Source organism: Pholcus phalangioides, unplaced genomic scaffold (assembly GCF_987345545.1).
Source record: "Pholcus phalangioides strain wild (caught in Gottingen) unplaced genomic scaffold, Ppha-v1.0 ptg000003l_1, whole genome shotgun sequence".
Classification (NCBI taxonomy): Eukaryota; Metazoa; Arthropoda; class Arachnida; order Araneae; family Pholcidae; genus Pholcus; species Pholcus phalangioides.
The window spans coordinates 19,573,711-19,590,392 of NW_028301596.1; the positions used below are offsets into that span (position 1 = coordinate 19,573,711).

Here is a 16,682-nt window from a genome sequence, read left to right on the forward strand (position 1 = left end):
ACGATAAAGTCAAAAATTAAAACTGCAAGAAAAAACTACTATTCAGAAAAAAAGTTTTAAATGCCAAAATATAACTCACAACGTTGGAAATTTGTCAACTCTATCCTAGGAAATAAAAATAAAACAAATATCCTCTCTGATACCCTCGACCCCGTAACTCTTTCCAATAATTTCAATTCCCATTTCATCTCAATGTTGCCGCAAATACTCAACACTCTGAACAATATTTACCAAATAACCGTACTTCTATATTTTTCCCCCATCGATGTTATAGAGATAAAAAAAAAAAATCATAAAAAAAAAAAAAATAACTTTAATAATTCTGTCTCTACATCTGCTTCAATGAATGCAAAGCTTTTTAAATACGTGGTGTTCTTCAGACCATAGGTGAATATTGACTTGGAAGTCCGGTGGGGAAGGTCATTATTGCTGGGAGGGGCACGATGATGATGTGTCATTCATTCAAATTCATATATACATTAGATTAGTCGACTCCACCTTTGACGCTGGGGGGGGGGGGGACAATACCTTCTGAACTTGGCTAATAATTGCTTGGAAAATGTGATTTTTCCAGACTCACTCAAAAATGCGATAATAACCCTTATCTATGAAACAGGCGATAAAATGATTTAAATAATTACAGACCGGTGGCGGTCCTTAGGACTGCTACCAAAATCCTGTAGACCATCATCAGAGGGACAGACTATTCTCATTTTTAAACGCTAATCAATTTTTCTCAAATAATCAACACGGCTTCCTAATAAAATGCAGAAACTGTTCTATTCGAGAATTTAGTAAATACATCGTTGATAGCATGGACAAATCTAAACAAACAGCAATTTTTCTCGACATTCGCAAATGTTTTGACAGTATTAGTCATAGCAGTTTGCTTGACAAACTATATACATACGGCATTAGAGGAAACGCATATAATCTTTTCAACACATACTTTACTAATAGAACTCAAATAGTCAAATGTGGGAAAAGTGCCAGTAGTCCAATAAAAACAAAAAAGGTGCATTCCTCAAGGAACAACATTGGAACCTTTAATTTTCACAATATTCATCAATGACTTTTGTAACCTCACTTTAAATGACAAAATAATCACATTCGCCGATGATACAGTACTAAAATCCTGTTATATTATATCCTATTATATTCTGAAATCCTATTATATTCATCAACAGACCGCCACTTACTGTCTAACACAATTAACACTAATTAGAATTCGTGAATGGTTTTTGGCAAATGGCCTTCAAATTAACATATATCTAAAACAAAATATATGAATTCCTCTGCACGATAATTCCGATTCTAACTACCACCTCGTTTTTCACAACTCTTAACTGCCTTCCCAAATCACACTGTACCTGCTCACCATTAGTGCAAACATCTACAACCAAATATCTCGGTATCCACATTGACCAAAATTTTAAATGGAAATCACATGTGAAGTATATATATTCAGTCAAAGCTGTTTCAGTCTCTACAAATTTTATCACATCAAAGACAAAATAAAACTCTCTTTCCTATTTTCATTTTACTACTCGTTTTTTCACTCACATTTATTGTATGGCCTTCTCTATCTGGGGCAGTGATTAATTACATTAGTACGATTCACCCTACTGCGCTAATACAAAAGGGAATAATTAGATCTATTACTAAACTTCACACTACCCCTATAAATGAACTTTTTCATCATTTAAATATACTTCCACTGAGAGATATTTGTTCTTTTATAAATCTATAATTCTTCTTAAAAAATCAGATTTGCCTACCATTAAATACATCGAGATAATCAGCCAGGTTCAATAATACCCTGCAAATTTCTTTGATACACAAAACAGTAAAGAAAAGCAGACAGTAAAGAAAATCAGTCAGAAAATTTGACTTATCTCATCCCAAAATTTTATAACAATCTCCCAAACGACGTCCTCAGTTCTATATCTCTTCGTTTGTTAAAAAAACGGCTCAAGAATTACCTGTTTACCATAAACAACATCGAAGACCATTTTGGAAATTCCGGTGTATAGGTGTGTGTGTGTGTGTGTTTTATATAGATAAAATATAATTACGTTAATTGATACGTTTATATATTCCTCCGGTCGTTCCCCATAATAAAATGTTATCATTTTTATTTTTACTTTTTTTATATACTTTTTCTTTTTTTTTGCTAATCATGATTATACACTAATTTCAGTGCATACACCAGATTCACCAATAAATATCAATATTTCTTGCAAAAATCATGACTTATATAACAACCTGTTACGTTTATGGATATTACTCTGTTTTCTTCCCCGTCTCCCCCTTTTTTGTTTCTGTGTTTATAATAATTCTTTTTTTTTTTCTCTCGTTAGTTTTTCATTTTAATGGATGTATTATACGCATAAATTATTCACTTGATTCAACTATTGAAAATGATTGTACCCTTATGAAACTGGTGTGTCCACCAGTATGGATCCTATAGGATCCCTTGATGGGTATTTTTTTTTTTGTTTGATTTATGTTGTTATTTATTATGCAGCAATAATAATGAAATTGAAATAATTATAACCAATTCAAGTATATTTATTTCACATACTTGTCAACCATACGTGTCTTTTTTTGTGAATTACATTTTAATGAATTGTGCGTAGTAGTTTCAACCTCCATTTCCCGCCAATTTTTCAACAATTTTAACTATAGTTGGCAACTTCACTCACTCTTGAATAGTTTTTTTGGCTAAAATTAGCAACTTCTCTTTGACAATTTTTTTTTTGGCAATAATTAGCGATAGCCCACGTGGATCCCGATTTCCACGTATTTTTTGAAAGAAATATGGTAAGCCAATATATTTTTAAATTTTTACTACTGATACTTTTTTTTTACCGGAACACCTTTCGCGGCCCCATTTTGCCTGCGGGCCGGAGGTTGTGCACCCCCTGGTGTGTATCATGTGCATTTCTAGTACACACCTACAAATGTTATCTTCGAGCTCTTATCGGGAGTAGAGAACAGAATAAAGAATACCAGCATTAATCTTATCGTTATTTAGCGAAGGAATATCCTAAAAGGGATCGAGGCTATTAACTAGATCAGTCTCAAATGACGCTATTTTTTGTTTGTGCATAAGATCAAATAAAATGGGAGTTTCCGACTCACAGGAGGAGTAATAGGAAAAACTCGATGTCTAACGTGCAAATGAGGATGTATTACCATTCTCTAGGAAACAGGAACGAACAAAACAAAAAAATTACCCTATTATCCGGAGAGTCGTCGTTAAGATAACCAATGCCGGCGTCGGTCTCACAAAGACACTAATGGCAGGTGATTATCGTAATTCTAAAGATACCTTAATTAGTCACTTATTTTATTCGATGCATGGAGTCCCAATATATGAATTCCAATACTGCTACCTTTTTTGAAGAGGGCGGTGAGACAGATACTGTTCCACCTGTTTACGTGCTTTTCTATGGGTTTTGGAAAAAATGTCTGCCCTTCAAAGTTTGTACAGATGAAGTCCCATATTGTTTCTCAAGAGAATAGCTCTGCAACCGTTGACTTTAGAAACACACTTTCAATTACAAAAAGTTTCCAAATGACATGCAGTTAGTCAGAATGTGTGCTAAAACTTCCAAATAGTGAGATGCAAATGCGACCTTGAGAAGACATTCACAAAAAACTGTATATTTTTAAATGCAATATTACCAGAGATATTTGACTTTAAAGTTTTCAGCAATGATTGAGGTCGCCAATGATTGAGGGTGTGGTTCTCACAAATTGTGAAACTTAAATAGAATTCAAAGTTGTAAAAATTCTGTAATTGCCTAAAAGTGCAAAAAAAGAATGCAGTTTGCTATTTGCTATTTGCTATTTATTGTGAATTGTAAAATAAAACTGTTGAGTTTATTCTATTTGTGTACAGTCTCTAAAAATGACAACTTTTGAGGCAGCCTGTTTATTCGCATGTTTGTGAATATAAAAATTTTGAATTCTAGAGCTTACTGAGCAGTTAAATTGATGAAATTTGAACTGTTTGATTTCTGTTTCGAGAGCGAAAATCGAAATCAACTGACAGATTAATCGAAAATTCAGGTTTACTAAAAACATGTAGGAAAATTGTAATTTGATAAAAAAAAAGAAATTTGAATTTTTACCGAGAGGATTGTGAATTTACAAAAAAAATATTGTCTTTTATGTGTCAGTCAAATTTAAGATTTGAATATGGTCAAATGTATCAAAAAGCAGTTGGAAATTTAAACTTATTTAATAAAAGACAATCAAATTTAAAATACGAAAGTGTAACAATTGTTCAAGTGAATCAGCGCCAGATTTGAGCAAGTCAAGCGCGAAGGTTGTGCGACAGCACCGGGCCACTAAATTTTAGGGGCCACAAAACTGGGATAAAAATAATTTGATTACATTTTGACTTTAACGTTCTTCAACAAAGCAAATAACAAAAGTTCTGTCCAAGACCGCTAAAATTCAGACATCGAACCCTCTGGCCTAGGGTTTTCAGAGAACCTCTCACCGGGTGCTTGACCAGATACCACACGGGTATCTGCGCCCGAGTGGCGTGATTGCAAGATGCTCGTCTTCTACCGTAAAGGTTGCCGCGACGATTCTAGCTTCAAATCCGGCTAGAATATAGGTAAGATATTTTCCTAACGAGCTTCAGACGACCACCGATAGATGGTGAATTCGTTTCCAACCCAAATCATAAATGGCAGTGAATTCCAATATAGCGATATGGCCAGAGTTGGTGTTTGATGAAGTAGATTTCTTTGAAAATTATTCAAAATTACTCGAGTGAGGCATAATTGATGCTTGCCGGGATAAAAGATTACCTAGTGGCGGCCCTGGGTCGATAATCTAGCCTGACAGTCCCCCAACCTTCAAGTCAGGAATGCACAATCTTTTAATTTCGCGGGCCAGAAACCTGTACATATAGGTGGCCATATTACCCGTATTTTACGGAAATTTGATCATCCAACCGTTACATAAAATGTCCGTTTTTTCCTCATTTTCAACGAGGCTCACATAAATTTTTAAAATCAAGAATATAGATTATTTTCATGACATAAATTAACGCCTTTCGCAACTTTCTTTGGCTGGAATTTTGAAGTTTACTTGTGTAAGGTTCAGGAGAAGAGTGGGGAGAAATAGGAGTCCCGAGAGAAAGAAAAGAAAAGGAATTGAGAGATTCGGAAAAAGAGAGAGGAGGTGAAGGTTGGTACCGAGGAGACATGTAATTTCGTTGGGGAATGTTGGATAATAAATGAAATAAAGTGTTGTTTTCTTCTTTTGTGGGAGTCTAGAACCCAGTTATTTCGTCCTGAAATCGTAGTAGAAGTACAGCCGAGGACCCACGACCGATAAGAAGACGACGGGGAGAAAGTTTACTACTTGCCTCTGACAATTATTTTTGGCTATAATTAGCAACTTTACTTGTTTTTGGTAATTTTTTTCTGTAATTGAAGACGTTACTCGCCTTTGACGATTTTTTTGTCTATACTAGCCATAATTGGCAATATCCTCTTGCATTTGACAACTTATTTTGCGATGATGGGCAATATTTTGTATGAATCCTGATTTCCCGTATTTTTACGAAAGAAATATGGTCAACTTAAGTTTTCATCGTATTATGTGTATTGATAATTTTCTACCAGAACACTTTTCACGACGTGAATGGAACCGCTTAGTGAGCCGTACTAGGACACCTGCCGGAGGTTGTGCATTCATGTTTTAAGTGCATGGAGGCACACTTGAAATTTTTGGGCTGGACAGCGGGCACTATCGTCCACATTTATTGTCGAATGATTTTTTCCCCATGACTATGAAATAGTAGTTTGATGTTCATTATCGGATACCATATTGAACCTCGTGTTCACCAGGGTGTTATTCATGATTACTGGGGGATTGCGAAACTTTGTTTTAGAGCATACATGCTCAAGCCACGTCTCGCGAGCAAAATGTGGCCCTCGGAGTCATCTGGTGTGGCTTATGACCTCAAACATAATTTTGGAAAAATACACTGAGCGGCACATTAGCAGATCGCTTGTGACCCGTGGTGCAGTTGCACATCACTTAAGTAGTCTGTGGTACATTTCCAGATTACAGATGACTTGAGTGACTTGCGGCGCAGTTAAGGTATATGAGCTGCCCACCGCACATTTACAGATCACTTTTGCGACACGTGGCACATTTCCCAAAGCGGCCCGCGACATCGTTTCATACCAATGGCTCGTAATTTCCAAAAGGTTGAGCACCCTTGTTTTAGAGAGTCGCAAAGCTGTTTTTCCACCGGGCCGCAAAATGCTTAAGCTCATCCTGGAACTGAATGTAAATACTTTCAAAAACTAGCAGAGAACCTGACGAACATAAATTTGAATGACAGAAAATAAAAACATGTCAAAATGTGAAATACATCTAAAAGATGTGATTAAAATTGTTGACTTATTAAAATAATTTCTAGAAATTCCAATTATAATGATTATATGATTGAAAAAGAGAAAAAGACAAAAAGCTCTCTTTTTGAAGGGAGAAAAAACGGAAAGTTGATACCTTTTGAATTACAAACTTGGTGATTGTTTGAACATCACTCGAAAAAGGGTAATTTTCGTAAATGAATAATTAAAACTGAAAAGTAACTGAGCATTTTTCATAAAACAATACCTTTTTTTTTCAACCTCGAAAGACATTTTCCATCCACTCCATATACACTTGGAAGCTCTTATTTACTTTCATTATTTTAACAGGTTTCCGTCAAATTAATGATAATTTTTCTCTAAAATAAGACAAAAAAAATTGCCCGTTTCAAAATAAGATATTATTTTACCAAATGGACACCTCTTCGGTAAAAAAATTGTTTATAAGTTGTCATTTCTTTCGCGAGAATCATAGTATAATTGTAAAAAACAAGTGATTTTAATAAATAAATCTCCTTCTGAGATATTTTTTTCAGGAATATTCACTTCTGTTTCAAACATTTTTTTTTTTTCAATCTGAAACTCAGCGATAACACGTCGCAAAGTATTTTAGTTGTCATTCGAAAAATTAAACAAATGGGTTTTGTGGTTATTTGTTGTTTATCTCGTGAAAGAATAATTTCTCTTCTCTTCTTAATCTTCTTCCTCCTCCTCTGTTCTTTTCATTCTCGTCCCCTTTTCTCTTTGCCCATCTCTTCCTCTTCTTTCCTTATCTTATTCCCCATTTTTTCTCTTTTCACTCCCTCTCTTTTTTTATCTCTTCTTTTCTCATAATCATCTTCTGCCCCCCCCCCTTCTTTCCTTCTCTTCACATGCTCCCCCTTCTCTTCCTCCTTCTTTCTCCTTTGTTCCGTTCTTTTTTCTTTCCCTTATCTCTTTCTACCGCATTTCTATTCTCTTTCTTCTTTCCTCTTTCTTCTCTTTTTCTTTCCTCTTTTTTCTCTTCTTTCTTTCCTCTTTCTTTCCTCTTTTCCTCTTTCTTTCCTCTTTTCCTCTTTCTTTCCTCTTTTCCTCCTTCTCTTCCTTTCGTTTTTCTTTCCTCCCTTCTTTCTCTTTATTCCCATTTTTCTTTTCTCTCACTTTTTCCCCGCCCATCTTTTCTTCCCCCTTCTTCTCTGGATATTTATTGAGTATCTCATTCACTCAATAAATAGTTTCAACAATGTTCAACTGGAACATATGTTGGAAACTCACGGAAAGTAAAATTAAATTTTTTTTGCGTCAGACATTCTAAGTAGACAGACTATTAAAAAAAAAGCGGATGAAATTTTATCTTTTCGAAGGTTCAATAATAATTTCCGAAAATGAAAGAAAACCGGACACACACACACACACGTTGAAGAGAAAGAAAAGAAAAGATATATGTATAATTTTTTTTTCCTATTCTTCCTCCAGTCTTTTATAGTCACAAAAGATTCTTTTCTTTCCACTATTAATTATTCCTTCACATCTCATCAATGCAACAAGACAGAGACATTAGATTCCTTTTCCTTCGGCTTTTTTTCCCTTCCTACTTACCGCTCCTTCCTTTGACCGGTAACCATGGCAACGTCCTTCCTACTTATTAGTAAACGGGTCTGTAGGGGAGGAAAATTCCAGGATATTTTCTCCTTTTCCCCGTAGACTCTTCCCTCGCGCGCGCACACACTCACATGCACCTGAAATGCTTGTGTGATCGAGGCTTTAGTTATGGTCTATGCCACGCTTAAGTTATTTTCTATGCACATCGAGTGAATTCCGCCATCGCCATCATACAACCGGATGTCGATTTCCAACAGAAATATATATAAAACATGAACGGGCTTTTTCTTTACTATTTATTTTCTTTAAGAATTCGCCCACTCATTCTTTTCAGGGAAATGGGATTTTTCAAGTTCTGGAGGTTTTTATACATGTACGATTTTTCAAACATTCCACCAGTTTGAATTTCTTTCGAGAATACATATATCCAAGAATGCATTTAGAAAAAATTCCGAACATCGATATAAGCAAGGGAAAAAACATCGATATAGATTAGTTTTTCAAACTTTCTTCAGCTCGTAAAACTAGAATTGTTCTGTAGACTCAATGAAATAAAATAAAAAAGAATCATATTTGTTTTGCGAATACCGTGTTGAAATCTATTCATAAATTTTGATAACAATTCGGATAATGCATATGATAACCTATTATTCCCATTAGTTATCAAAATTTATTAATTTTTTGTGATTAAGTATTATACGGTATTTTTATGGGTACACTTTCCGCTCACTCGTTTGTCTCCGTATAGCGGGGGCTGCCCTCACCGGTCAGGAATTCTATTGTGATAACAATAGCGGGGTTCTTTCGCGACTTGTGGCGTATTAAAGGGTGGGGCTAACGAGGCCTGAATCCAACAAGGGTCTTCAAATGATTGCAGGCCTTGCACTAGTTCTGAAATGATTTCTGTCATAATTCTGCAATCTCATTCTCTTATTAGCTTTGAATTTTCAGTCATTTTGAAATATTTGTCTCATTATTTTAACCATTTCTTTCATTAATTAAGGTATTGATCTGTTCTGAAATTATTTCTTTCAATGGTTTTGGATTTTTATCAAATCGAAATTTTTAATTAGTTCTGAATTTTCATTATTTCTGGAATTATATCTATCATCAAGTCCTAATTTTCACTATTTCTGGAATCGTTACTTTCATTAATTTCAAGACTTCATTAATGCGGAACTTTCATTAATTTTTATGGGAATTTAATATTTTGTGTGAAATTGTGAAATCATACTTTTGTGTAGATAATCTTCATCATTCCTGTATGTTCTATAATAATATGCCTTTTTTGGATGATGACAAACCCATGGCCCCCACAAGGACGGGGCTGACAGGGCTCTAGCTCTGGGGCCTGGAACAATTCGCATATTTCTTTTGTTTTTCACGCTATAAATTAACTACAGAAGGGGCCCATGGAATGTCTGACCGGGAGCCCGCAAAAGATCCCAGCCCAGGGGGCCCCCCGGTCCAGGATGTGGGGGCCCATTTGGGGCTTTCACCTGGGACTTTCCGACATTACTTCATATGGTATGAATTCGGTAAGGTAATATCAGTAAGTCCCACATCACCAGATTTTCGAATTTAAGTCATTTTATGTTATGTAGTATCGGAAAGTCCCAAAAAAGAAAATGGTCGCATTCCCGAACTTACGTCGTCTCATGCAGGGCTATATAGTGAGGGCTGTTTCATCTCTTTTATGTTGCGCTTGCAGCCTTGGATAAGTGCGCGTGGTCTCACAGGTGCCTTGTGACGTCATGGCCGTGCTACTTTTTATAGCAGACGACATCAGCATACGATTGAGAGAAGGATTTCTCGTTTATGCTGTTGTTTCAATGTCCTAGGAATGCACATGTAGTATTTTTATAATCTTTAAGCTAAGAAATGGGTTAAATGCAAGCAATAGTCGGTGAGATGTAATGTCTTTTGATATTAGAGCATTCAAAATAATAATAATTAACTTCAAACATTGTTTTTATAACATAACATTTTTCCAAAAAATATATGCAGGGTGTCCTTTAAACGCTAGCACGGCCTTTATCTCATCAACCGCAAAAGGTATGATTCCAATTTAAAAAATACTGAAAAGGCGTTCAGAAATTACCCTGTACCTGTTCTGAGAGTGAAAATATTGTGTCACAAAAAAGAAATCTGAACTCTTATACGGTCCCCCCTGTGCTCTAATTTCCAATTAGAAAGTTGTTGCCCTGTCTCTTCTGCCAACAAATAGAAATCCATGCTTCTAAGGGGTCATTCAAGTATTACGTCAGCATCGAGGGGGAGGGGGTCAAAAATGGCTAAAAATCTGCTTACGTAATATATACTTGAATGGCCTCTAATCCATATTTTAATGCGGGTAAAACGGTTTTTCCATGTTAACCGCATTTAACACTGTTCTTCTCCAAATTTCCTCCGTGTTTAGAATTTGAATATCTCTGTAAATATTACACATAGAAATGTGGAATTCTTTTGTTGGCATCGGGAGAGGCAGGGCAACAGCTTTCTAGTTGGAAGTTAAAGGACAGGGGGAAACCGTATGAAAATCTAGATTTTTTTTTATTTTGCTACACACTGTATTTTCACTCTCAAAACTGGTGCAGAGTTATTTTTAAACGCCTTTTGGAAATTTTTTTTAATTGAAATCATACCTCTATGACGGACGGTTGATGAGATAAAGGCTGCATCATCACTTATAGGACACCCTGTATACATATATAGTTAAAAAAATGTCTTTCGTTTCTATTGCTACAAGTGTGGGGGACCCTTGTTGAGCGCGAGGCCCCAGAACCGTCAAAATTTTCGTACAGCTGTGAATACAATTTGTAGGGGCGGGAATTATAATAACTCGGATAATTTTAAAATGTCACCTTAGAAATAATTAGCGGTAGGTAACTGGAGCATGAGAGTAAAATATATTCCAGCAGGTGTTTCTGACGCCTGTCAAAACAAGATTCTGCCATTTTAATCCTAAAAATATGAAAAGGGGGAGCACAGGGGAGAGTTGATCGTTTCAGGAAAATAATTGCTGTGGCGACTCGTTGATGTCGCAGTTTAGAGTGTCAAAAAAAAAAAGGTGAGCTCTTTTCATTTTAATTTGCGTCATTTTGTCACGAAGTTGGACAAAGATCAAGACCGAACCTTTATTTGGCAGTTTTGCTTTCTAGCAACACGGTTTTCATGAATTTTTCAAGCAAAGCCATCTTATAATTTGAGCTAGTTTCGGCATTGATGCTTCTAAGCAACTCCTAAAAATTCGATTTTTTCTTTTTGGGGACTCTGCGTGAAATTTTCACAATCGCCAGCAGATGGCTCAAAAGTACACATGTCTCCTACTTTTTGATAAGTCAAGTGAGGACGATTGTGACCCGTAAACGGGACTTTTCGGATATAGTTATCATTCGGTTATTGTTATCTGAAACAACGAGTACCGGTGAGATTTCATTAAGGGACGTATTCACCGACATGGTTTAAACTGTAGTCACATTTTTTTCAATCAGAGATCATCAACATAGATTGGTTAAAAACCTGAATTCAATCAATCCGTGTCGATCTTTTATCCAAAAATTGTAACTACAAGTTTAAACCATGTCGGTGAATATCGCCCTAAGCGGCGTGGATTGTTGGTTGATCCGTTGATTACGTGGCCTCATGACACATACAAGCAAAATAATTGTTCAACATCTAAATCATCTCGTAACAAAAAAAAACCCCCGACATGAATCTCAATAACACTCAAGGTCATTTTCCAACTTGAAATGTTATTTTATGTGTCGCAACGAAAATAGTACAACAATCGCAATTAAACAACACACTTGTAAGAGTGACTCTAGGGGGGGGGGGGGAGGGAGGAAAATGTCGAAATGCTCACATGATCGATTACGTGCGCTTGCGGAGTCGATCCATTTATGAAATAAAAAGTCGTTGAAAAAAAAAAGAAAAGAAAAGTCGTTGTCAAGTCAAACCCACGCACAAACAAAATTTTCGCCGACTTATACGTATCGATCGATCTCTTCCCGCTCTCACCGTATAACATTATTAGTACCATTAATAGCCCTGGGGGGAAGAAGAAAAAGAGAGAACATTTTCAGCAGCAACCCAATTGCAATGGTAATGAGAACCAGAAGCTGTTTCATTTCTCTCTCTCTCTGAGAAATTACGAGATAATAGGATTTCTCTTGATTCGAGAACTGCGTCCATATCGCACACACAAATCTGAATTACCTCATTAGATTTACTTCGTAATCGATATTTTACGTAATTCCATTATACGTGGTTTAAGTGCTGATGCGGCCTTTACCTCATCAACCGCCCGTCGCAGAGGTATTATTCCAATTTAAAAAAATGCTCAAAATGTGTTCAAAAATTACTCTGTACCAGTTTTGAGAGAGAAAATACAGTGTGTAACAAAATAAGAAATCTAACTGAGACCAACAAAAGAGATGCTGCAATATTTGCTGAGAAATTCGAATTCACAAATCTGAGAAAAGTTGAGAAATGACAGCAAAAACTAAGAGACACACGTCGCTCCTTTTCCTCACTTATGCTGTCCTTTCCCAAATTTTCTCCGATTTGTGAATTAGAATATCTCGGCGAATATTTCAGTTAAAAATATATGATCTCTTTTGTTCGTTTCAGGAGATACTGGGCAACAACTGTCTAATGGAAGTTAGAGCACGGAGGGACCGTATAAAAGTTTAGATTTCTTATTTTGTTACGCACTGTATTTTCTCTCCAAAACTGGTACACGGTAATTTTTGAGCATATTTTGAGCATTTTTTGAATTGAAACCATACCTCTACGACAAACGGTTAATGACAAAGGCCGCATTAGTACTTACAAGACACCCTTCATATACTTATTATACGGTAAATGTGATAAATCCGGTTATTATGCTTAATATCCGGTTGTCATGCATAACCAATTTGGTAAATTTCTCTATATTTATCACTTTTAGGCCGGCATTACACTATAAAAGTTTGATAAAAGTTGTTTTATAAAACTAAACCGCGATTGTAAGCGATGCACTTATTGGTTGCATTTTTCAAGTTTAATGGAAGAAATTTATCAAACTTCCATAGTATTATACCGGCCTTCAAAGGCGATCATGAATAATGCTCAAGCGTCGTTGGTGAATTTACAAATGCTGAAAAATTACCGCTTTTACCGGTGAATATGCATAATGACCGAGCTTCATTGATAAAATTTAATGAATGGTAAACAATAGGCCGATATTTTTTGATTTTCATGCCCTCATAAAATTGAACTGTACTCCGAATTTTTTTCCTTCCGGTGCAGGTTACGGTAAATGTGATAAATCGATTATTGTGCATAATCGCCAATTATCTCGGTACGTTTCATAATTTTATCACTTTTACTGAATGAATGAACGGCAGAACTTTGCCACTGGACTTATCCCGTTGCCGAGATCTCTTCCAGTCCAGCTTCGTGGCAGAGTCTGGAACACTTTATTTTGTGTCAAAAAAAAACCATACAAACTTTTTTGCAACATATTTTCCCCGGACAATAGGGTACTGTCGCGATTAACAAATTTTGTGCTGATTACAGACGAGATGGGATTAGGATTTGGAGAAGTTTCGGGGTTTCGTTAAGATGAATGTACACATATTAGGATGGAGGTATGTTTTAAAAACAATGGAGGGCCCCCCCCCCCATGCCATCTCGTCTTTTATCTTACACTTGCCATGTTATATACACAGGATACAAAAAGAAAAAGAAATGAGAATCTTATTGTGAAATAAAATATATATATATGACATGAATGTCGCTCTCCACTTGTTAATACAAGATATACAGGAACTGGATGTTGTGAAGATATTTATTATTTGAGATGTTAATTTTTTTTTTTTAAGGAAGGAAAAACTCATCTCTACCTCTACCGGGAGTCGAACCCGGGTCCCTCGATTGCCGGACGAGTGCTCTGACCACTAAGCTACAGAGAAGATAGAGATTTTCCTTCGCTAGAGCGTGTATATATATATATATATATATATATATATCCATCGGAGCGAGTCATCTTGTTTAACACCTTATTGGTGAGCAAATGGGTTTGATAACTTGCGGATTAGAAGCCAGTTATCACTTTTACTGGCGGATATGCATAATACCCAAGCGTCATTATTAATTCCAATAAATAATAAAAATATATCATCACTTTTACCAGTGATTATGCATAATAACCAAGTTTCATTGGTAAATTTGATAAATACTCGAAATTTACCGCTTTTATCTGTGATTATGCATAGTACCCCAGTGTAATTGGTGAATTTGGTAAATGTGAAAAAATTCCAAATGTGTCTAGTATGTGTGATGAATATAATGATAAGTTTTATAATGTATTTTATTAAATAAGTCGATATAATGATAAGTTTTACGATCGCACCCCGATATAATTATACGATACATGTATGAACTATCATGCATAGTATATCAATCATATAGCATGATGTCATGTTTACCAATAACGCGACACTTGTGTATTATGTATAATCGATGGTAAAAATGATAATTTTTTAGTAAAATTAAATTTACCGACTACGCTTGAATGCTATACATAATCGCTGGTAAAAGTGATAAATTAGGGGAGTTTATCAAACTCATCACATTTGCTGGGTATTATGCATAATTTGTCATTTTGTATTGAAAATATGATAAATCAGTCCAATTGTCGTGATAAGAATTATCATTTAGATGGCCGAACTTGTGAGGCCAGTCTGATTTAAAGAATTTTTACAAACAACCCCCGAAGAAACTCCTATAATCAACCCCTGTTTCACGAATTCTGATACCGGAGCTCGATATAACAAAACTACCAACAAACTCTTATTTAACATATGCACTATTTGTTGATTTAACAAATTTTACGATCATGCCCGATATAAGGATCTTCTCATTTAACAAATTTTATGGTTATACCCAGATAGAACGGACTCTCATTTAACAAATGTTACTATCGTACCCCAATACGATGTATTCCCATTCAACAAATTCTTCGATTTAACGAATTTTTACAAGTTTCTGTGCGCATGCAATCAGTCCTCTATGTAAAAATGTCCTATTTAACGAATTCTAAAATCAGACAGATATACTCATTTGGGAATTTTTTTTCATATTCATGTCACCAATTGCACTACAGCATTATGCATAATCACCAGTAAAAGGGATAAATTTCTAGTATTTCTCAAATTTTCCAATTATGCTTAAGTATTAATACCGGCATAATCGCCGGTAAGTGATAAATTTATCAAACTTACCGAGATGATTGGTGCACAATTGTACATAATTAACCTTTCTTCCATATTTACTGTAACACATAGTGTATTGTTGGCAATAGTTTATTAATATATCAAATGAAATACAGGCTTACCTTTTTGAGAAAAATCTTCCCGAATATCGACCAATGGAAATGGTTACGAGTTCATATTTGCGGCTTTAGTTCCTTCATTTTTCTATGTGGTATGGGATGATGGGAAATTTCAATGATCTACGGAATGGAAAAAAAAAGTATCTTAAAATTTTTGATGCAATTTCAAAACGAAAGATGGCGTGAAATATTGATCAGTGAATATTACGGAAAGTCGCATATTATACCGATTGTGCACTTGACGTACGTTTAATGCACCTGCATCCGTTGAGAAGTTAAACGATTGGTATACTTAACGCAGAGCTGCCCTTGGGGGGTGGGCGACAGGTGCGGTCGCACCGGGACCAGCACTTGACAATTTCTTCTATTTATTCTAAATTTTTATCAATTCTGGAAATCTGCTTTTTCTATCTAGAAAGAAAAAATTCTGGAAATCTGCATTTTTTCATTTAGAAAGGCATATAATTCTAGAATTATTTCTTTCATAAATTCTGAGTTTCCCCCAATTCTGAATTTCGAAATTTTCATCAATTCTGGGATTTGGAATTTTTCATTAACTCTGAGATTCTGAATTTTTTTTCATAAATTCTGGAACTATTTCTTTCACTTATTCTGAATTTTTATTGATGCTGGAATTTTTTTCTTTCACACACATCTTTCCCCACAGGAACTCGAATCCCGGTCTCTCGTATACGTCGTCTAACAACTAAGCATTCACTTGGTAGAGTACTCGTCCGGCATTCGGGAGACCGGGGTTCGAATCCCTGTGGGGGCAGATATTAAATTCGCTTTCCAAAATATCAACATCTCTACATACCGCCAGTTTCTGTATATCTTGTGTTAAGAAGTGGAAAAAAAGATGTTTCTCTAACTTTTTTAAATATTAATTTAATTCAAATAATTTAACAATTTTCCTCCAATCCAATTCAAAATGTTTATATGGTTTTTGTGCATATATACAATCAGACCCCAATATAACAAACTTCTATTTAGCAAATTCTACAATCAGACCTCGATAAAACGAACTCTTATTTAACGAATTCTACAACTGGACCCCTCGATATACTCATTAAAGAATTTTTGACAATTATATAATTCACTAATTACAATAGGATATTATGGGTATTATTATTTTTTTAGTATTTATCAAACCTCGCAACGATGATTGCGTATTATGCATGACCATCGGTAAAAGTGATAAACTTATCAAACTTACCGAGACTATTTTCGATTATGCATACTAACCAGTTATTATGCATAATATTATCGATTTATCACATTTACCGTAACATAAATACTTTTAATAAATTCTA

General features: G+C 35.3%; 1 protein-coding gene across 1 annotated transcript in view; it reads right to left on the bottom strand.

Moving 5' to 3' along the window:
- The window catches only part of LOC149088225 (putative G protein-coupled receptor CG31760), a 111,591-nt gene that overhangs the window by 57,992 nt on the left and 36,917 nt on the right, over positions 1 to 16,682 (bottom strand). The window contains exon 2 of the mRNA XM_089245581.1: positions 15,373 to 15,489. The gene's annotated coding sequence lies outside the window, so the exon portion shown is untranslated. The remainder of the gene's footprint in view (positions 1 to 15,372; positions 15,490 to 16,682) is intronic.